At 41.4% G+C, this 23,371-nt stretch overlaps 1 protein-coding gene across 1 annotated transcript in view; it reads right to left on the bottom strand.

Annotated features, from left to right (window-relative positions):
* LOC310753894 (tigger transposable element-derived protein 1-like) overlaps positions 1 to 23,371 on the bottom strand; it is a 657,443-nt gene that overhangs the window by 78,125 nt on the left and 555,947 nt on the right. Inside the window, exon 2 of the mRNA XM_083595240.1 lies at positions 17,629 to 17,676. The gene's annotated coding sequence lies outside the window, so the exon portion shown is untranslated. The remainder of the gene's footprint in view (positions 1 to 17,628; positions 17,677 to 23,371) is intronic.

Here is a 23,371-nt window from a genome sequence, read left to right on the forward strand (position 1 = left end):
TGGTTGGGAAACGAGAAATAGCCGGTCTCACCAGGGACTACGAGTTCGCCCAAACTAAAATCAGGGAACTACGGGAAGGAAGGGAAAACCATGGAGAGTTTGAAGAAAAGGAAGGGGTACTGTACTATAAGGGAGCGCTGTATGTACCGGGGGAGACCTTGAGGGGAAGGGTACTCAAACAACTCCACGACAACCCAACAGCGGGGCACTTTGGTCAGCACAAGACCATGCTGCTTGTCACCAGGCAGTTCTGGTGGCCAAGGGTAAGGGAAGATGTACGGGAGTACGTACGGGGGTGCGACCGCTGCCAGAGGGCAAAGGGGGAGAGGGCGGCCCCTGCAGGGTTACTGGAACCCTTACCCACTCCGGGAAGACCCTGGGAGGTGGTGTCCATAGATTTTATGACAGATTTGCCCAAATCAAGGGGGAAGACAGCAGTCATGGTAGTAGTCGATCTACTGACAAAAATGTGCCATTTCATAGCTTGCTCACATGCGGTGACGGCAGAGGAAACAGCCAGATTGTTTGTGGATCACATCTTCAGGTTGCATGGAGCTCCCTCGAGGGTCATCTCAGATCGCGGGAAACAATTTACTTCCAGGTTCTGGAGGAAGCGCATGAGCTTGCTGCAGGTCGAGGTGGGGTTCTCGACGGCGAGACACCCGGAAACCAACGGACAAGCAGAACGAGCGAACAGTATACTCCAGCAATACCTATGCTGCTACGTCAGCGAGAGACAGAACGATTGGGTAGAGAAACTAGTGCTGGCTGAATTTGCATACAATAACGCTGAACACGTGTCCACGGGAATGAGCCCGTTCATGGCCAATTATGGGTGTCACCTCAGGGCCTTCCCGGGGAGGGGGGAGGAAGGGTGGTGCGTACCTGCAGCAGAGCAGTTTGTGGAAGAAATGGAGGCCTTGCACCAGCAACTCAAGATGAATTTGGAGAGGGCCAAAGAAATTTACAAGAGGCAGGCAGACAAGCACCGTCGGGAGGGGGAGACCATACGGGTGGGGGACCGGGTGTGGTTGTCTACCCGAGGGTTACCCTTTAAGGGAGGGTGCAAGAAGTTGCCGCCGAGGCGACTGGGACCTTTTGAGGTAACACAGCAGGTGAACCCCGTGGCATTTAGGCTCAAGCTGCCTGACAGCATGAAGTTACACCCGGTGTTCCATAGGTCCCTACTCTCTCCGTACAGGGAGGGGCGGGAATTCCCGGGACGGGAGGGAGAAGTCACCACACACCCGCAAGTAGAGGAGAGGGAACATCACAACCAAGCCACGGAAATACTCGATTCCAGGTGGCGGGGGCGCAAGGTAGAGTACTTGGTTGCTTGGGAGGGAGAACCCCGGTCTGAAGACACGTGGGTTCCCGCGGAGGCAATCAATGATGAGTATCTAGTGGAAGAGTTCCACAGTCGGTTCCCACGCAAACCAAAACCATCAGCGAGATTCTGGGAGGAGCAATTTGGCACCACTGACGACGAGGAGGAGTTTGAGGGTTTTCCTGACTCCGAAGAGGAGGGAGGAGAAGCGTCGGAGTGGGAGGATTCAGACTGGGAGGCCCACCCCGCGGGGAGAGATCAGAGCGGGTGGGAAGCGGGTTTTGAATCCTCTGAGGATGGCAACAGCTCCTTCCGAGGATTTCCCGCATCGTCGGCCGAGGACAGGGACGAAGTTGGATCCAAAGGTCGGGCCGGGGGTGGAGGGGGTTCTGGGGGGGAGATGGATGTCAGGGAACTGCCATCGGAACTAGAGGAGGAGGCGAGGCCCCACAACGATGCTGGAGAGGGGCCAAGCAGGGAGAGAGGCAAGTCTCCTGTTGGGGAAGAAAATCAGCGCTACACCAGGGGTAGAGGGGGGCCAATGGGGGAAGCAGAGAGCAGGCTCCGGGACTCTTCACTGGACACCAGCGGGGAGAGCACAGGTCCTCCGCTACCCACGCCCTCCCTGCGCAGAAGACTTCCACGCAGGGAGAGTAGGAGGAGACTGGGCGTCAAACAACTTTTATGTTGGAAAAGGTTTAAGAAACGCCCACTGACGGATTCTGCCAGCGACTGAACAGCCACGGAGTGGATGGCTGTCCAGCGAGAAATGGTTTAACCAGCCAACCTAGCCCAGAGCGGCGGCAACTTACGCACAAGCAACCCCTAAAGCCATTACACATTGCTTCTTGGAAACTTACAAATGTTATATCATTATCACAAATATTTTTAATATATTCTGTAAATTTATTCCAGTCCTCAGTGAATCTTTGGTCCCGTCGGTTGCGAATCCTCCCTGTTAATCTGTCCAATTCTTCATAATCCATTAATTTCGTTCTCCATTCTTCAATCGTGGGCATTTCTTCTTGTTTCCATTTCTGGGCCACAAGAGTTCTAGCTGCTGTTACTGCATACAAAAATACTTTCTGATCCTTCCTTTTTATCTCACCACCTAAAATTCCTAATAGGAATGCTTCTGGTTTTTTAACAAATGTATATTTCAATATTTTCTTTATCTCATTATATATCATTTCCCAGAAGCACTTCATTTTTTTACATTCCCACCACATATGATAAAATGTCCCTTCTTTCTCCTTACATTTCCAACATTTATTACTCACTTTATACATCTTACTTAATTTGACTGGTGTTATATACCATCGATATATCATTTTCATAACATTTTCTTTAATTGTGGTGCATGCTGTAAATCTCATCCCTTCCTTCCATAATTTTATCCAATCATCAAATTGAATGTTATGTCCAAAATCTTTGGCCCATTGAATCATAACTGATTTAACCTCTTCATCCTTCAATTGCCATTCTAATAGTAATTTATACATCATAGATAAATTTTTAACTTCATTATTCAATACTTCTCGTTGAAACCTGGATTCTTTTTCAAAATAGCGTCTTTCTGCAACCTCTTTTCTAAACATTTCATTAATCTAAAAGTAATGCAGCCAGTCATTTACATGTTCTTTCACTTCTTCATATGGTTTCATTTTCCACTTACTTCCTTCTTTCTCAATTAAACTCCCATATGTTATCCACCTCCTAGTCATATTGATCTTTTTAACACTCATCACCTCTAATGGTGATAGCCAATGCGGGATTTTTGGTTCCAGTAGGTTTTTATACCTACCCCATACCTCAATCAGAGATCCTCTAATAATATGATTTTCAAAACCTTTATGCACTTGTTTCTTTTCGTACCATAAATACGCGTGCCAACCGAATCTATTATCATATCCTTCCAAATCTAACAAATCTGTGTTTTCTAATTTCATCCATTCTTTAAACCAACATATACATGATGCTTCATAGTATAACCTCAAGTCTGGCAGGGCAAAGCCTCCCCTCTCTTTTAAATCTGTTAACAACTTAAATTTTATTCTCGGCTTTTTGCCCTGCCAGATGTATCTTGAAATTACTTTTTGCCATTCTTTAAATATTGCTACTCCTTTAATTATTGAAATTGCTTGGAACAGAAACAACATTTTCGGTAACACACTCATCTTTATCGTTGCAATTCTTCCCCAAAATGATAATTTCATTCTGCCCCACACCTCTAAATCTCGTTTAACTTTATTCCATACTGATACATAGTTATTTTGAAACAAATCAATATTCCTGGAAGTCAATACAATCCCTAAATATTTCACTTTCTTTACCACCTCAATCTCTGTCTGTTGCTGTATTCTTTCACTAATTTCTTGGTCTATGTTTCTCACCATTATTTTGGTTTTTTTCTTATTCAGTTTAAACCCTGCCACCTGTCCAAATTCTTCCATTTCTTTTAATACTTCTTTAGTACTCTCTATAGGATCTTCTATCATTATAACCAAGTCATCAGCATACGCCTTTACTTTATATTGATTACGGCCAACCGATACCCCTTTTATCTGTTCATTGTTTCTTATTGAACTTAATAAGACTTCCAGGACCGATATGAATAGCAACGGTGATAGAGGACACCCTTGTCTTGTACCCTTGGTTATTGCAATATTTTCCGTTATTAAATTATTGACAATTAATTTTGCTCTTTGTTCTGAATATATTGCTTTTATACCATTTAGAAAAGATTGGCCCATATCCATCGCTTCTAAGTTTTTTAACATAAACTCCCAAGAAATATTATCAAAGGCTTTCTCCGCATCCACAAAAATTAACATTGCTTGTTTATCCTTCCTGTTAGTCAGATATTCCATGATATCAATTATATTTCTTATGTTGTCTTTCATCTGTCTACCAAGAAGGAAACCTGCTTGATCCTTCTGTATCATTTCCTTTAAAATTCTTTTCATCCTATTTGCCAAAATGTTTGCGAACATTTTGTAATCATTATTTAATAATGAGATCGGCCTGTAATTCTTCACTTGGGTCAGATCTGAGTCCTGTTTGGGAATAAAAGTTATATAGGCTTCTTTCCAAGTTTCTGGTATTTCCTCCTTTTTAAAAATGTTATTCATCACTTCTTTTAATGGTACAGACAGGGTGTGTTTCATTTCTTTATAGTATCTTGCACTAAATCCATCCGGTCCCGGTGTCTTCCCACTTTTCAGTTCTCTTATTGCATTTTTAATTTCATCCATTTCGATTGGCTCATTCAGTTTATTTTTATTGCAATTCGATATTTTCTGCACCTCTTTCTTCTTTAAATAGTCCTCTACTTCTTTTGCATTACCTCTTCCCTTTCTTTTATACAATTCTCTATAAAAATCTACAAATCCTTTCCTAATTCCTTTCGGATTTTCAATATCTTGATCTTCCACTTTTATTTTGTTTATTGTATTTTGCTCTTTCCTTTTTTTAATTTGCCAAGCCAGCCATTTTCCAGACTTATTTGCAAATTCAAAATTCCTCTGCTTCATTTTTTTAATATTCCATTCCACTTCCTTATTAATTACCATCGCAAATTGAGTTTGAAGCACTTTTATATTTTGTTTCACTTTTTCATCCTTGGGCCTAGTAGTTAATTTTTTCTCGTTTTCCATAATTTGTTTTAGGATTTCCTTTTTCCCTTTTTCTCTCATTTTGTTTTTAATTGCATTTTGCTGGATAAAGAAACCCCTCATCACCGCTTTACTAGCATCCCACACCGTACACATTCTTGTGCCTTTATTCACATTATTTACAAAGTAGTCCGTTAGCTATTTCTGTGCCCTTTCCACTATCTTCTGATCGTCCAGCAGGTTTCCATTTATTCTCCATCTGAAAGATTTTTCTTCATATCCTTTTAGAATACATTTAATTGCATTATGATCTGAGAAGACTTTTGGTTGTATTTCAATCTTTAAGGTTCTCGATGTCAGTTCATTGGATATCCATATCTGATCAATTCTTGACATTGATTGATTTGCATCTGAAATAAATGTGAATTGTTTTTCTAATGGGTGACTTAGTCTCCAAATGTCCGTCAAGTTACAGGACTCTGCCATTTCAAAGAATGATTTTGGAAGTTTCCCTTCTTTTGTTTTCCCAGATGCCCGTAGCCTATCCATTTCCAGCGAAACTACACCATTCATATCACCCATTATTATGATCTTTTGATCCAAATATTCCAGTAATCTTTCCTCCAAATCCTTAAAGAATTCCATTTTATTTCCATTTCGTGCATAAACTCCAATGATTATCAATTTTTCACCTTGCCAATTGACTTGGACTGCTATAATTCTCCCTTCTTCATCCTTAAATATTTGTTGCGCCTCCAGTTTATTTTTTATGTACAGTACCACTCCTCTCTTTTTACTTTTATCAGATGAAACAAACTCATTTCCTAATTTTTTATTTATCAGAATTTTTCTGTGCGTCTTTTTAACATGCGTCTCTTGTAGGCATATAATATTCAAATTCTTTTGTTTTAAATATTGTTCAACTTTATTTCGTTTTTTTTATCGTTCATTCCATTCACATTCCATGTCCATAATTTTAACGCCATATTGTATTCCAATTAATATTTCAATATTACAAAAGATTTTACTTTTATAATTTCTTTTCTTCTTCTCCTCCTTCTTCTTCTTCCTCCTGTTCATCTTCTCCTTTTCCTCTTTTATCCTTTTTGTCTCTCCCTTCTTCTTCCACTAATCCCAGAAATTCTGCTCCACTAGCACATGCTCCCATCCTTTCTACTTCTTCTTCTTCTGTCATCAGCTCCTTGTATCTTCTAAAAAAATTGTCTACTTCATCTGGTCTTGTAAGTCTGTGCCTTTTCCCTTTGTATGTAAATGCCACTCCTTCTGGAAATTCCCATTTAAACTCAACTTGATTTTTCCTCAAAGACTGTACCAAATGTCTAGAGAGCCAGTGTGGTGTAGTGGTTAAGAGCGGTAGTCTCATAATCTGGGGAACCGGGTTCGGGTCTCCGCTCCTCCACATGCAGCTGCTGGGTGACCTTGGGCCAGTCACACTTCTTTGAAGTCTCTCAGCCCCACTTACCTCACAGAGTGTTTGTTGTGGGGGAGGAAGGGAAAGGAGAATGTTAGCCGCTTTGAGACTCCTTAAAAAGGGAGTGAAAGGCGGGATATCAAATCCAAACTCTTCACTCTTCTTCTATAACGATCTCGTTTTTTCAAAAGACGAAGTGGTACGTCTTTAAAAATAATTATATAATTCCCATCAATATTTAATCTTCTTTCTGTATTTTTTTGTAGAATTAAATTTCTCGTCTCTATATCTTTGAAAATAATCAAACAATCTCCTGGGAATTTCTTCGCTCTAGTTGTCCTTGTCCTTATTCGAAAGGCATTTTGTATTGTTTTAGCCACATCATCCACTTGCAGGTCTAACCATTGGGCAATCTCTGCCGTCAATTTTTCTTTAATCTGCTCTCCCTGCACTTCAGGCACAGACCTCAGTCTCAGATTTGTCTGTTTTTGTCTTAGTTCATTCATTGCAACCGCATCCCACAACTCTTCCTGTGTCTTGTTAACTTCAGATACTTCCGCTCCAGTTTTTTCCTCTTCTCTTTTCAGGTCTTTCAATTCCAATTTAGTCCTTTTCAATCCTTCTTCTAGATTTTGTGTTCTCTTATAAATCTCCTTCATTTGTCCTTTTAGTTCATTGACCATTACATCTATTTTTTTGTCCACTTTCTCTAATTTATTCTCCATCTGCCCTAATTTAGACTCTATGTTCTTCTCACTGTTTTTAATGTCCATCTTTAATTCTGCAAACATCTTTACTATCTCTCCTTTCCATTCTGGTTCTTGCCTCGACGTCCTCCTCTCTCCCGGGGTTGCACCTTCACTCTTTTTTTGCGCATGCGTCATTCACCAAAATCATTTCTTACCCCCTATGCAAATCTCCAATTCAGTTAGAGAGGAATTTATTTAATATAGTAGTCCACTGTTTCCCTTTCCCTTTATTTATTATTTCCAAATCCAATAGCAAATTTTAGAAGTTTTAAAATTTTAAAATTTTGAAATTGAAACCTATAATTCAAACACCCAAACTTCACCACTTCTTTATATTTTAAATCCAAGGAGGATAAAAAGATGCAGCACCTCTAAATCAAAATCCAAATCAGGCAGAACACACTCTACAACTGATATAATCCATCAGCCAAAGTATCCGAAGAGAAGAGAAATAAAAACAGAAAGTAAAACAAAGTCAGGATCAATCTTCTTGCCACTGGTATGGCTAATTCCAATTAGCAGAATACAAAGTCAAAATCTTCTTGCCACATACCTGGCTATCTCCACTTTGCCGGTTGCAAAGGTTGCGCCACTACACCAAAATCCAAATCGGGCAGAACACACTCTACAACTGATATAATCCATCAACCAAAGTGTCCAAAGAGAAGAGAAATAAAAACAAAAAGTAGAACAAGATCAGGATCAATCTTCTTGCCACTGGTATGGCTAATTCCAATTAGCAGAATACAAAGTCAATATCTTCTTGCCACATACCTGGCTATCTCCACTTTGCCGGTTGCAAATTCAAAAAAAATAATTCCAATAGCCACGGAGCCTCCTAAAACGTTACAACGGTGACAACGTTGAAAACAAGTCCAATCCAGAGCAGAAAGCCTCAAACCATAAAGTAATAACAGCCGGAGGAAGATGATGTTAATCCGTCTTTACCCACAAGGGAAAATCCATAAGATGCCACAAAAGGAGGGGAAAAAAGTCTGTTGAATCTCAAAGAGAGGGAAAGAAAAGGGGAAGGACAAAAGCCTCCCCCATCAGAAATACAAAAATGGCGCAGTCCAGTTCTTTGTATCCCATTCCAATACTCCACAGAGAGGTAGGGAGGGGGGGGATAAACTTCAAAGAGCAAAAGCACACCTAATTCCTCCCAAACTCCTTTTAAACTTCCACCAAATTAAAGTAAAGAAACAGTATTTTCCCTCTTAGTATCTTCTGTCTCTCTTCGCAGGCTATAATTGACAAGTCAGTAGTTTTAAAGTCGGTCACTGCCAATTGCGCAGATCTTTTTTAAAAACGAAAGTAAAGAGCTCTCGGAGTCTTCTCCCCCCGACGTTTCCCACCGACTCACTGATAGACTGTTGATTTACTTTCCAAACGACTCTCCCCCTTTTCTCTATCTTTATAATCCTTATACTCCTTCTAGTCCTTTAAAAGGCAGTCAAATAAATTATCAGTTTAATCCGTTTGCATTGACTTACGGTTTTGTTCCGCTCTGAAGATTATTCTTGTGTGTAGTTTAAATTCCAGGCAAGGCTGACCTCCCTTTTTCCACCTTGCCCACCTCAAATTAGCTCTAATCCATAAATTTATATTTTAAAAAGTCCCAATTCGGTTTCTTAATGTTTGAGAGCTGATCGCTTCTGTGTGCAAGCTCAGAGCTTCGCTCTTGAGGGATAGAAATGGCTTCCCGCTGTCCACTTATCTACCCCACTGCTCTCGTCGCCTCCAAAAAAGAGGTTACTTGGCAGCCGGAGGATAACCCCATGGACCGTGCCGGGACCCTGCCCCTTGAATATCCTTTCAAGGGTGTTTGGGTGGTTGCAGCGCTCTTGCAACACTCCCTTTTCCCCTCAAAAGCTGGATTCTCTCAGCACTGAGAAATCCTGCTTGCTTTCACTTCCGCGATCGCCGGAAGCCTGTAAGATTGTATTTTAAACCAATAAAGATGTATTAAAAACAAAAAAAAAAACAAAAAAAAACAAAGGTTTGCCAGGATCCACATGCAGGAACTGCTCCTCGGAGGCAAAGACCACCTTTAAGCTATCAAAGGCCTGCTGCGCCTCTTTTGTCCACAAAAACTTCTTCCCACTGAGACAATCAGTGATGGGCGCCAACAGATGCGCAAAGTTCTTGATAAACTTTCGGTAGAAGTTGCTGAAGCCAAGGAACCGCTGCACATCCTTCTTTGTCTTGGGGTTTTTCCAGTCTAACACTGCCTTCACCTTCTCTGGATCCATGGCAAGCCCTCTATCTGACAGCCGGTACCCCAGGAACTCGACCTCCCGAGCATGAAACTGGCATTTCTCCAGCTTGACCCATAACTGAAGCTCCTTTAGCTTCTCCAACACTTGCCGAACATCCCTCATGTGCTGTTCCTCATTCTCAGAAAAGATCAAGATGTCATCCAAAAAGCAAACGCAGTTCCGGTACAGTAGGGGACCCAGTACATGGTGCATGAAGGCCTGGAAACACGGACTGCCGCCTTGTAATCCAAAGGGCACAACGAGATATTCAAATGCCCCAAGGGGTGTGTGTGAAAATGGTCATCTTCCATTCATCTCCCTCGCGCACCCTGATGAGGTTGTACACTCCTCGGAGATCAAGCTTGGTAAAAATTCTGTGCCGCCTGACTCTCGCCACAACATCGTCAATTCTGGCATGGGGGAGGCCAGGGGTTCCATCAGACTGTTCACGATTCTGTAATTCACTACCAGATGGCGCTCTTCTGTCCCCCTCTTGTCCACAAAGAACACTGGACTACCCCCTACCACCTTGGATTCCCTTATGAAAGGGAATGAGTGCCAACCAACTCATTCCAAGAATAATGGGAGGTCCTGCCAAGGTGGCCACATGAAAGGCAATGATTTTGGCGTGTTTGAAGATCCTCATTTTCATTGGGGGTGTCTGGTGAGTGACTCCCCCCCCCCAACAATTGTCTCCCATCAATGGTGATGACTTGCAAGGGGAAATCTAGCGGTAGCAGGTGCAACTGATGCTCCAAGGCAAAGTCTCTGCTGAAAAAGTTGGTACTTGCTCCCAAGTCGATTAAAGCTTGGACTTCAATCGGGTGGCCATTAGGGAGCACCAGCACCACCTTGACTGCTATGCCCGCCTTGGGGGGGTACGGTCGGGGCATTTCTACTGGTTGCTCGTCTGACTGCTGCCCCTGCTTGTTTGCAGCCAGGCTCTTTCGTTTCCCTGCACTTGAGGCTTCTCTCCCTCCTCCTCCTTGGCCACTGCCCCCACCATTCCTTGCCAGCCTTTGCGTTGCGGACAAGCCTTGGCAAAATGCCCAGGGCGTTGGCAGAGGAAGCACTTTTTAGCTGACTTCCAATCCTTTCCCTCCTTTTTCTTGGGGACGTCAGTGTTTGAAATCTCCCGCTTGCAGGCTACATCGATTTCCATGGGCTCTGCTTGCGGCAGTCTGTGTGAAGCCCCCACTGGCGTTTCAGGAAAGCGGTTGCCATGGAAATGCTCCCGCCTTTCCTGTGTGTGCGCCTCTTACCCCACCCCAATGGCTAACACTGCCTTGGTTAGCTGATCCATTGATCATGGCTGAGGACCTCTGGAGAGCTCGTCTTTCATGTCTGAACTTAAGCCCGCCTTAAAAAGTGCTTGCATGGGTTCGGGCGACAAATCCCAGCCCAACTTTTGCACTAGCATTGCAAAGCGCTACCAATAGCTCCGGACAGTCAGAGACCCCTGCTTAAGTGACAGTAATTCCTGCTGAGTGACATCCCCCTGAATCTCGTTGGGAAACATTGCATCCATCGCCTGATAAAATTTTGCTAAGTCCTGAAGGGCATCGTTCCACGCTGCTATCAGGGGCCTCACCCATTCCCTTGCCGAGCCTTCCAAGTGTCCAATTACAAATGCCACCCTCTCCTCATCATTTTCAAACTCCCTTTTTTTGCAAGTTCAACACGTATTTAATCTCAGTCTTAAACACCAGGTAGTCTTGGGAGTTCCCTCCAAACTTGCTCACCAGTGCAGATGATCTAGTATTAACTTTACAAGAGCCAGACACTAGTACGAGAAGAGTCTTAGAGTTAATGCAAGTATTTGGTCAAGTAGCAGGTTTTAAGTTGAACAAACAGAAAACGGAAGTATTGGATAAAAATTTAACAGTTGCAGAAAGAGAGAAGTTCCAGAGTGAAACTGGCTTAACGATAGCAAAGAAGGTGAAATACCTGGGGATTAATTTGACATCTAAGAATGTGAACCTATTTAAAGATAATTATGAAAAATGTTGGACAGAAGTGAAGAAAGATCTAGAAATATGGTCAAATTTGAGACTTTCCTTGTTAGGCCGAATTGCTGTTATTAAGATGAATGTTTTGCCGAGAATGTTATTTTTGTTTCAAACATTGCAGATTGTGGATAAAATGGATTGTTTCAAGAGGTGGCAAAAAGATATATCTAGATTTGTCTGGCAGGGCAAAAAGCCCAGAATAAAATTTAAGATACTAACTGATGCAAAGGAAAGAGGGGGGTTTGCCCTGCCGGACTTAAAATTGTACTATGAATCAGCGGCTTTTTGCTGGCTGAAGGATTGGCTGCTTCTTGAAAACACAGACATTTTGGATTTGGAAGGGTTCAATAACAGATTTGGCTGGCATGCATATATATGGTATGACAAGGTTAAAATCCACCAAGGTTTCAAAAACCATATTGTCAGGAAAGCTTTATACAATGTTTGGATTCGGTATAAAGATTTGTTGGAAAATAAAACTCCCAGGTGGTTGTCACCAATGGAAGCTAAGGAAGTGAAAAAATTAAATATGGAATCTAAATGGCCAAAATATTGGGAAATTACAGAGTATGAGGAGGGAAAATTGAAATTGCAGAGTTATGAGAAATTGAAGTTTAAAGTAAGAGACTGGCTTCATTACTACCAGATAAATGAAGTTTTTAAACAGGACAGGAAAATTGGCTTTCAGGTGGAGAGGTCGAAATTAGAAACAGAGCTTTTGGAACCCAGTACTAAGAATTTGTCAAGAATGTATAACTTGCTGTTGAAATGGAATACACAGGATGAGACGGTTAAATCAGCTATGATTAAATGGGCACAAGACATTGGACATGATATTATGTTTGCTGACTGGGAACAGTTATGGACCACCGGTATAAAGTTCACGGCATGTAATGCCTTAAGAGAGAACATTATGAAAATGATATATAGGTGGTACATGACCCCAATCAAGCTGGCAAAAATTTATCATACGCCCAATAACAAATGTTGGAAATGTAAGGAAACTGAAGGTACCTTTTACCACCTTTGGTGGACGTGCCCTAGGATTAAGGTCTTCTGGGAAATGATTTATAATGAAATGAAAAAGGTGCTTAAATGCACATTTGTGAAGAAACCAGAGGCCTTTCTCCTGGGCATGGTGGGCCAATTGGTGTCAAAGAAAGATAGGACGTTTTTTATGTATGCTACAACAGCAGCAAGAGTTCTTTTAGCAAAGTACTGGAAGACACAAGAACTACCCACGCTGGAAGAATGGCAGACAAAGGTGATAGACTACATGGGACTGGCTGAGATGACGGGCAGAATCCGCGACCAAGGGAAAGAGACGGTGGAAGAAGATTGGAAGAAATTTAAAGTTTACCTTAAGAACTGTTGCAAAATTAATGAGTGTTAAAATGTCATGGGTATGGCAAAATAGAATTGCAGGGACAGGACTTCCGGGTTGGTGCCATTGTTTAATGGCGGATTCCCTCCGAGCTCCGGAGGGAATCGGCTCCGTAGCGTCTGGGTCTGGCCGCTGCGGCGAAGCGGAGACCCTTAAAATCACAGGCGCGGATGCCTGTGAACACAGAGACTCGGCGGGCACCATTTGCGCCCCCCAATCCGCGACGGAGCCTTTTTAAAGGCTTCGGAACGGAGGCAGGGGGAGGCGTGGTGCTGAGAGTACTCCCTCGCCTACGGAGTGAAGCCGCAAGCCATTGACAGAGAGCGCCAACTTCTTCTAAGATCGATTGGATTCTAAAACATCAACCCGTGAGTAATACGGAGATTGGAACTTTAAAAAATTTCTTATCTTGGATTTGGAACGAGCGGGAAGGGGCTAAAAAGGAAGTCCACCCCCCCTCTTTGTAAACAACTTAAAGCAAAGGACTGGGCAGCTAAGGTCGAGAGAATCTGTTTCTTGTTTTTTCTAACAAAAGATCCTGACCTCACGGTCTTGACATCATAAGAAGATATTCTGGAGGATAAAAAGAATTTTGGGAGCTGAAACTACACCCCCCCCCCCTAGACCCGGGAACGTCCGATGAGAAAGCCTGTTGCATGGAAGATTTTGACAGCTGTCAAGTGAGCTGCTAGTCAGCTAGTTGTCAGCTGGAAAAAGAGAACATTGTTTCTGCTGTTTTTGCTGGTTTATTCGGTATAACTTGTTGAAAATAAGGTTGATACAAAATAACTGGACTTTTGGTTTTTGAGCTGAAAGGAAGATCAAGGAATTAAATCCCCCTAGAGGGGTAACAAGGATACTACATTACAAAAATGGCTGGAGTGTGTAAATTCCAAGCAGAATTGGACAGAGCACTTGTTCTCTTGGGAAACTTACAAGATGAATACGATGCTTTGTCTACAGAGGTATCGCTATTACACTGGACAGTAAACAACAGTTTGGAGTCTGATAAGGATTTGAAACAGGAAGCCTATTCAACTGAACAAATAAATGAAACTGAAAGCGTAGACACGATGGAGCAATATGGTGTTTTTGAAGAAAACGAAGGAGGAGATGGAGGTTTGCAGGAGTCAAAGGAGAGCTACAATATGAGGCCTGACATGATGATAAAAAAGGACAATAAAAATTGGATGCGGAAAGCCTGGTTTGATTGGGAGTTTGGAAAATGGAGAGATCCTCTTTGGAGGAGATCTGAAGACCTGAGGATTATAAATTTGTTGAAGGTGGAAGCCGGAGCTGTGGGGACATTTGGATTTGAAAGAAATTTGAAACAAGAGTTGGATTACCCCATAGGCTTTGCTTTTGCTTTTAAGTATGGAGGACTGGCTAGAAGCAACACCGATTCTGTTGGGCCGGAGCCCCTCCGAGACCTGGGGCTTAACATCAAGGTCTATCAAAGAGACCGGCAGAAAGGAACTGAGAGAGACATAAGGGCCTCGGACCTGAGATCTCCAGGCTAAATAAATAATATAAAGACTGATGGATATTGGTTGGGGACTGGAACCGGGAGAAGGGTGGGTGGAGGTTGGGAATCCAAAGGGTACATAAGGATAATTTTGCATTGCTTTGTTTGTTTTATATTTTGTTAGTGGTAAGGAAATTGGGTAAACCGTGGAAGGGAAATTTTGGTCGACTTTAGGAAAAAGGTTTAAGAATAAATTAATGAGGTATAAGTATTGATGTGTAATCTTAATAAGGTGAAATTGGTTTTTTCTTTTTTTAAATTAAGTGAAAATAAGGCTGTTAAAAATAAATTGAGGAAATGGAAAAAAGAAGTAAAGTAAAATAATAGTATGCTAGAATAAATGTTTAAGTTAAGGTGAAGAAATAAGTTAAGGACTTGCTGAATTGACAATTTAAATTGGAATACAAGAAGGGGAGGTGTGAGGAGGTCTGAGAAATAAGGTTGAGGAAAATAAGTATCAGAAACTTTATGTGTTTTTTCTATTTTTCTGTTTAGTTTTGAATATGCTTTTTTGTGTTGTTTTTATTTTGTTTATTTTTTGTTTTTGTTTGTTGTGTGTTTCTCGAAAATACCAATAAATATTTAATTAAAAAAAAAAAGAATTGCAGGGACAAACAATTGGATATGAGAAAAAGGATATAAAAAAAGTGTTATAAGAAATTGAAATTAGGGGTTGCTGGAAAGATTTAAAACAGGGATGCAGAAAAGGGAGGTATGGGGAAGTCGCTGAAAGAAGGTTTAAAGAAAAAAAGGTTAAGAAATTATACGTGTTTATATGTTTGTTTGTTCATGTATTGTTTTGTATTGTCCTTTAATATGTGTTGAAAAACCAATATATATATATATATATATATATATATATATATATATATATATATATATAAAACTTGCTCACCAGTGATGGTACTTTTCCCCCAACTGGAGTGGTTCTGACCTGCTGGTCCTGCGCTCTGCGCTCCTCAAGCCTAGCTGCAAGCTCGGTGATGTGCACCTCCAGCTCCCTGTTCCTCTGTGCCAGGGATGCTACATTCTGTGCCTCCTCTTCCTCAGCGCCTCCGCCTGCAGATCCCTTCTAAGTATGACTCATCGTGTCTTTCTGTGCTGCTACCCACGAGCAACCTCAAAGGCTCCCAGATTGCTGTCAGATGGCAAGGGTGGTTGCTCATGAGTAACCAGGCAGGACTCCCACCTGTCTTTTACAGGTTTTATTTGGTGCAAAACGATTTACAGTGCAGAACCCCAAAGTTCATGTCTGCCTCAATCTCTAGCAGAATCCGGGAGTGGTTGTTTCCTGGACCTCCCCCAACATAAAAGTCTCGTAACTCCCATCCTTTTCCTTCCCTCTTTGCGCTTTAGACTTCTGCACAGGGTGGGCGACGGAAGGGGCGTGCTTCCCTCCTGGCCGGCTTGGCCAGGAGCGGTGCTGTGGCTCCCACCAGCATCCTCTGGTCCTTTTACCTCTTCCGCACTGGAGGTGGGGCTTTCCTCATCACCGGAAGAGGAATTGTTTCGCAAGATTTTCGGAGGCTCCCTGTAACACAACTGCCCCTCTGTTTCCCACCCCTGTTCTGATGGCAGTTCCCTGACAGTGGCCCTTTCAGATCTGCGTACTAGACGCAAGCCTTCAGCACTCATGTCCTCTTTCTTAGGAGAAAAGTGGCCAATGGTGAACAGTGGTTCTTCTAGTTCAGTGTCAGACCCATCAGATGGTCTGAGTGAGGCCTTAGCTCTCTTGTAGTCTCATCGCTGTCACTGACATCAGCAGCAGCACTGCCCACTGAAGTGGAATCCGAACTCTGATCATCATCCTCACCTTCCTCTGCTACCTCATCATCTTCTTCTTCTGAGTGACTCTGGATAATTCCCACATCCCCCCCCCTAGGATTGTACTCAACACTCTTTGTGAACCTAATGGACTTTGAGTCAGTCACCTTTTTTGTACCCCATGAACAAACCATGTGCCCCACGCTTCCCAAGCTTGCTGCTCTGTGTTGTATGTACCCACATGTGAGAACCAAAGATTCACATGTGTTTGATGTAAGGTTTCTCATAGGAAGTACAACCAATAGGTGATGACAGTCTCCTGTTATAGGAATAAAGGAAACACGATAAAGCTTCAGCCCAATATTTCTCAGGGAGATTGGCATCATGCAACAATGTTTTTAGGCCTTCAACAATGTTTTTAGGCCTTGGAGCAAAGTATGGTTTACTCGCTCGCAAAGTCCATTCTCCCATGGAGATCTGGGACTTGAGAGGCCGTGCTGGATTCCCTTCTCAGTCAGAAAAGCTTCAAACTGCTGAGAAGTGAATTCACCGCCTTGATCAGAAAATAAACAGCCAATGCGTTTATTGTGAGCATTCTGCAACCAAGCACAGAACGCCTTGAACTTAGGAAACGCTTCTGACTTCTGCTGGAGCATAAACACATGAATGTACCTGGAAAAAGAATCAATTTAAACCATGAAGTACCTTGCTCCACCCAAAGAGGGTGCAAGTGGACCAACCAGGTCTGCATGGACTAGCTGGTAGGGTTTGGAAGCCTGACTGCTAGACACCTTGCCTTTCGGAGCAACCTTCACTTTGTTTTCTGCACAAGATACACATTTCATGTGAAACTTACAGGGCTTCTGGTTCAAACCCTGAACCAACCCAGGCATCTTGGCCAGTGCCTGCCAAGACATGTGACCAAATTTTTGGTGCGCCTCGTGAATACATGCTGCATGAAGAACTTTGTTTTGTTTTGTTTTTTTAAAAAAATATTTATTAAAGTTTTAAAGGTTACAGAAAGAAAAAGTAAAAAACACCATTTTAAACAGAAAACAATACAACACATCACAATAAGGAAAGAAAAAAGGATGAGGAAAAAAGAAAAAACAGAAAAATAAAATCCATTAAAAAAAACAAAGAAAAATACAGCAAATCTTCCCATAACTTATCTTTCATTAGCTTATTTCCTTGACTTCCTCACACCTCCCTTTTTTGTATTCTAGTTCGCTTATCTGTTTCAGCAAATCCTTTCCATCTTTTCAAATTTTTGTCCTGTAATTTATCTTAATATAATGTAACTTTACCTTCCCTCCTTTCACCAATTAACAGTCAGTTTTCCCCAAATCCTTTATGCTTAAGCCACATAACATCATTCCAACATCCTTCTAACATTCATTAATTTTACAATGTTTCTGTAAATAGTCTTTAAATTTCTTCCAATCTTCCTCCACCGACTCTTCTCCCTGGTCTCAGATTCTGCCAGTCATTTCCGCCAGTTCCATGTAGTCCATCACCTTCATCTGCCATTCTTCCCGGGTGGGTAGATCTTGTGTCTTCCAGTACTTTGCAATAAGTATTCTTGCTGCTGTTGTGGCATACATAAAGAAAGTTCTATCCTTCTTTGGCACCAATTGGCCGACCATGCCCAGGAGAAAGGCCTCTGGTTTCTTCAGAAAGGTATATTTAAATACCTTTTTTCATTTCATTATAGATCATCTCCCAGAAAGTCTTAATCCTTGGGCATGTCCACCAAAGGTGAAAGAATGTACCTTCAGATGAAGCAAACAACAACTGGCTCTTTCAGATGGAGAATGAATGACAACTTATTCAGAGATGAGGAGATTTGCAAGAAGGCCCAAAAAACTTTGAAAGACTATTTCGAAATTAACTTGAGGACTAAAGTAGAAAAAAGAATAGTATGGGACGCAAGTAAAGCCGTGATGAGAGGGTTTTTGATACAACAAAATACATTAAAGAAGAGAAAGCAAAATGAGAGGAAGGAAAAAATCTTGGAAAAGATAAAAGAAGGGGAAAAGAAATTAAGATCGAAGCCGAAATCGCAAGAGATTTTAAGAGAGATTAAATTCCATCAAACACAATATATGGAGCTGATGAATCAAGAATTAGAGTGGAAAATCAAGCAAATGAGACAAAAGACCTTTGAATCTGCTGACAAATGTGGCAAGCTATTGGCCTGGCAAATAAAGAAGAGACAAAAACTCAACACGGTAACAAATATAGAAGTGGAAGGAAAGAACATAAGTAACCCAGCGGAAATTAGGAATTGCTTTCAGAACTACTTTAGACAACTTTATACACAAGGGCCGTAGAAAGAAATGGACATACAACAATTCCTCGAGAAAAATGGGCTGAAAAAGGTTTCACAGGAAAGTAAGTTAATTTTGAACCAGGAGATATCAGCACAAGAAATAGAAGATGCCATTCAAGGCATGGCGTTGGGCAAGTCCCCCGGGCCGGACGGACTGACTTCCAAATACTACAAAGTTTTGAAGGAAGGACTGATACAACCTTTGAAGGAAGTCTGTAACGAGATTATGGAGGGGAGAAGGGCACCCGATACGTGGAGAGAGGCCTACATTACACTTATACCAAAGATAGAGACTGAAAAGACCCAACTTAAAAACTACCGACCCATCTCGTTACTAAATGTGGATTACAAAATTTTTGCTGATATTTTAGCAAAAAGATTGAAAAGAGTTTTGATGGAGGAGATTCATGGGGACCAAGCGGGCTTTCTCCCGAAAAGGCATTTGTCGGACAATGTAAGGAATATAATTGACATTTTGGAAAAGTTGGAAGTGAATATAAACACTAAGGCTGTTTTGATATTTGTGGATGCCGAGAAAGCCTTTGACAATATTTCTTGGAATTTTATGCTGAAGAACCTCCGGGGGATGGGGGTAGGCCAAGGGTTCGAGAATGGTATAGGCGCAATATACTCTGAACAGAAAGCAAAATTAATTGTAAATAACGTGGTTACAGAAGAGTTCAAGATTGAAAAAGGGACACGTCAGGGGTGCCCTATCTCCCCACTACTTTTTATATCGGTCCTGGAGGTTTTGCTTAATATGATTAGGAGGGACCAGTTGGTTAAAGGGATTCAGGTCGGAGCTAAACAATACAAATTGAGAGCATTTGCAGATGACTTAGTACTTACATTGCAAGAGCCAGAAGCTAGTACGAAAAGAGTTTTGGAAATAATCCAAGAGTTTGGTCAATTGGCAGGATTCAAATTGAATAAGTTAAAGACAAAGGTATTAGAGAAAAATTTAACACAGACTGAAAAAGAAAGGTTTCAGAATGAGACAGGGTTGACCGTGGTTAAAAAAGTGAAATATTTGGGTATAAACATGACAGCTAAGAATGTGAACCTATTTAAAGACAATTATGAAAAAACTTGGACAGAAGTGAAAAAAGATTTGGAGATTTGGTCAAACTTAAAGCTTTCCTTGTTAGGTCGAATCGCAGTTATAAAAATGAATGTATTGCCAAGAATGTTGTTTTTGTTTCAAGCATTGCAAATAATGGAAAAAATGGACTGTTTCAAGAAGTGGCAAAAAGATATATCTAAATTTGTCTGGCAGGGCAAGAGGCCCAGAATTAAATTTAAGATATTAACGGACTCAAAGGAAAGAGGGGGGTTTGCCCTGCCAGACTTTAAACTCTACTATGAAGCGGCAGCTTTCTGCTGGCTGAAAGAATGGCTACTTCTTGAAAACACAGACATTTTGGATTTGGAAGGTTTTAATAACATTTTTGGGTGGCATGCATATTTGTGGTATGACAAGGTTAAAGCACACAAAAGTTTTAAAAACCATATTGTCAGAAAAGCACTATTAAATGTTTGGATTAGATATAAAGATCTGCTGGAAAATAAAACTCCAAGGTGGCTGTCGCCAATGGAAGCTAAGGCAGTTAAAAAGTTAAACATGGAGTCGAAGTGGCCAAGATACTGGGAAATTTTGGAAAAGGAAGGGGACAAATTGAGATTGCAGAGTTTTGAGAAATTAAAAGGGAAGGTGAGAGATTGGCTGCACTATCATCAAATAAATGAAGCGTTTAAATTGGACAGTAAAATTATTGTCAGGAAAGCTTTATACAATGTTTGGATTCGGTATAAAGATTTGTTGGAAAATAAAACTCCCAGGTGGTTGTCACCAATGGAAGCTAAGGAAGTGAAAAAATTAAATATGGAATCTAAATGGCCAAAATATTGGGAAATTACAGAGTATGAGGAGGGAAAATTGAAATTGCAGAGTTATGAGAAATTGAAGTTTAAAGTAAGAGACTGGCTTCATTACTACCAGATAAATGAAGTTTTTAAACAGGACAGGAAAATTGGCTTCCAGGTGGAAAAATCAAAATTGGAGACAGAATTGTTAGAACCCAGTACTAAGAATTTGTCAAAAATGTACAACTTGCTGCTGAAATGGAATACACAAGATGAAACGGTTAAATCAGCTATGATTAAATGGGCTCAGGACATTGGTCATAATATTTTGCTTGCTGATTGGGAAAAGTTGTGGACCACCGGGATGAAATTTACGGCATGTAATGCTCTAAGAGAAAACATTATGAAAATGATATATAGGTGGTACACAACCCCAGTCAAGCTTGCAAAGATTTACCACTTGCCTGATAATAAATGTTGGAAATGTAAAGAAAAGGAAGGTACATTCTTTCACCTTTGGTGGACGTGCCCGAAGATTAAGGCATTCTGGGAAATGATCTATAATGAACTTAAAAAGGTATTTAAATATACTTTCCCTAAGAAACCAGAGGCCTTTCTCTTGGGTATTGTCGGACAGGGGGTGTTAAAGACGGATATAACTTTCTTTTTGTACGCTACAACAGCAGCTAGAATACTTATTGCGAAGTACTGGAAGACACAAGAACTACCCACACTGGAAGAATGGCAGATGAAGGTGATGGACTACATGGGCCTGGCAGAAATGACGAGCAGAATCCGAAACCAGGGAAGAGAAGCAGCGCAAGAAGAATGGAAAAAGTTTAAGGACTATTTAAAGAAATATTACAAAATTAATGAAAGTTAGAATGTTGCGTGGCAAGTCCCCTCCCCCATGTGAAATGAAGACACCGGACACAGAATTTTAGGTTAATGGGCATAAAAAGGCCACAACTTTATTGATTACAGAATTGGAAGGTATTGGCCTTAGGCATTGGCTCCTGTCGTCTACCCGGCATGGGGACCGGGAAGGGTTGTCCACAAACCGTGGGAGTCCTGTTGAAGTACGCCAACTAGGATCCCACGGGTGTCACCGCTCTGGGGCGTGCCGGAGGCCCTTACCTCCCTAGGTTTCGGACAAGGCCACGCCCCTCGGAGTCCTCTACCGGACTACCCTTACTTTTGGGGAAGGTGATGGCGCTTCCTTCCCCCCTTCATTTGCATAACAATTGACCCCTGCCAATGCCTAACCGCCAATACCAAAATAAGTTGTGACGTTTGCTACGAGGTAGGCGAAAAAACCAAAAGGCTTGAAGTGCGCCAACTTGGAAAAATTCCTACCAGGCCCCTTGCGGCGACCAACCGAAGTCCATAGCAAGGTCAAGGCTAGCTAAACCTAAAGGGAGGGTGGGATGGGAAAACCGCTCAGCTGGAAAGGGGGCAAAGAGGGCGGTCCCCGGCCGTGCCTAGTCTTAAATAGGCTAGGCTACGCCTCCCCAGCCCGCTGATTGGCGGGCCGGGTCGCTGACACGCCCGGGGATTCCCTAACCACGCGGGGGCAAGGGCCAGCCCCCGCGTGTGAGATGTGGGAGGGATTTCTGCCCGCAACCCCCTCTCCTCCCAGGTCGGAAATGGCTATGTTGGATTGGAAAGTAAATGGTTACTATTAGCAAGGGTTAAGACAAGGAGAATAAGGAAGATTAGATTAAACTTAAATTAAAATAAGGAAAGATTTGCTGAGTAATTGATAAGAATTTGGAATACAGAAAAGGGAGGCATGAGGAAGTCGGGGAAGAAAGGTATAAGAAATTAAGATATGAAATGGTACATGTTTTTTGTTTGGTTTTTGTTTTTGTTTGTTTATGTATTTGTTATATGTTTGTTATTGTTATAAAAACCATAATAAAAAATTATTTTAAAAAAAAAAAGAAAGAATGTACCTTCAGTCTCTTTACATTTCCAACATTTATTATCGGGCAAATGGTAGATTTTTGCAAGCTTGACTGGTGTCATGTACCACCTGTAGATCATTTTCATTATATTCTCTCTTAAGGCATTGCATGCCGTGAACGTCATACCTGTGGTCCATAACTGTTCTCAGTCAGCCATCATAATATTATGTCCAACATCTTGTGCCCATTTAATCATAGCAGATTTCACCATTTCATCCTGAGTATTCCATTTCAACAGCAAGTTATACATTCTTGACAAGTTCTTAATTTTAGGATCTAGCAGTTCTGTTTCCAGTTTTGATTTTTCCACCTGGAAGCCATTTTTTTTGTCCAAGTTATATGCCTCCATTATCTGGTAATAATGAAGCCAATCTCGCACTCTATTTTTTAATTTTTCAAAACTCTGCAGTTTTAATCTGTCTCCCTCTTGTTCCAAAATTTCCCAATATTTCGGCCATTTGGCCTCCATATTGAGCTTTTCCTGAGCCTTCGCTTCCATTGGTGATAACCACCTTGGGGTTTTATTTTCAAGCAAGTCCTTATATCTTATCCAAACATTGAACAGTGCTTTTCTGACAATATGGTTTTTAAACGCTTTATGTGCTTTAACCTTGTCGTACCACAGATATGCATGCCACTCAAATACATTGTTGAAACCTTCTAAATCCAGCACGTCAGTGTTTTCAAGAAGTATCCATTCTCTCAGCCAGCAAAAAGCGGCTGATTCATAATAAAGTTTTAAGTCCGGCAGGGCAAATCCACCTCTTTCTTTAGCATCAGTTAATATCTTAAATTTTATTCGAGGCTTCTTGCCCTGCCAGACAAATCTAGAGATATCTCTCTGCCACTTCTTGAAACACTCCATTTTATCCAAAATTTGCAATGTTTGAAACAAAAACAGCATCCTTGGCAATACATTCATTTTTATCACAGCAATTCGACCTAACAATGATAGCTTCAGGTTTGACCATATTTCTAAATCCTTTTTCACTTCCATCCAACATTTTTCATAGTTATCCTTAAATAAATTAACATTCTTAGCGGTCATGTTAACCCCTAGGTATTTCACTTTCTTAACCAGTGTTAATCCTGTCTCCTGAAACCTCTCTCTCTCAGTCACTGTTAGATTTTTCTCTAAAACCTTAGT

The sequence above is a fragment of the Podarcis filfolensis genome, assembly GCF_964270895.1.
Source record: "Podarcis filfolensis genome assembly, chromosome: W".
NCBI lineage: Eukaryota > Metazoa > Chordata > Lepidosauria > Squamata > Lacertidae > Podarcis > Podarcis filfolensis.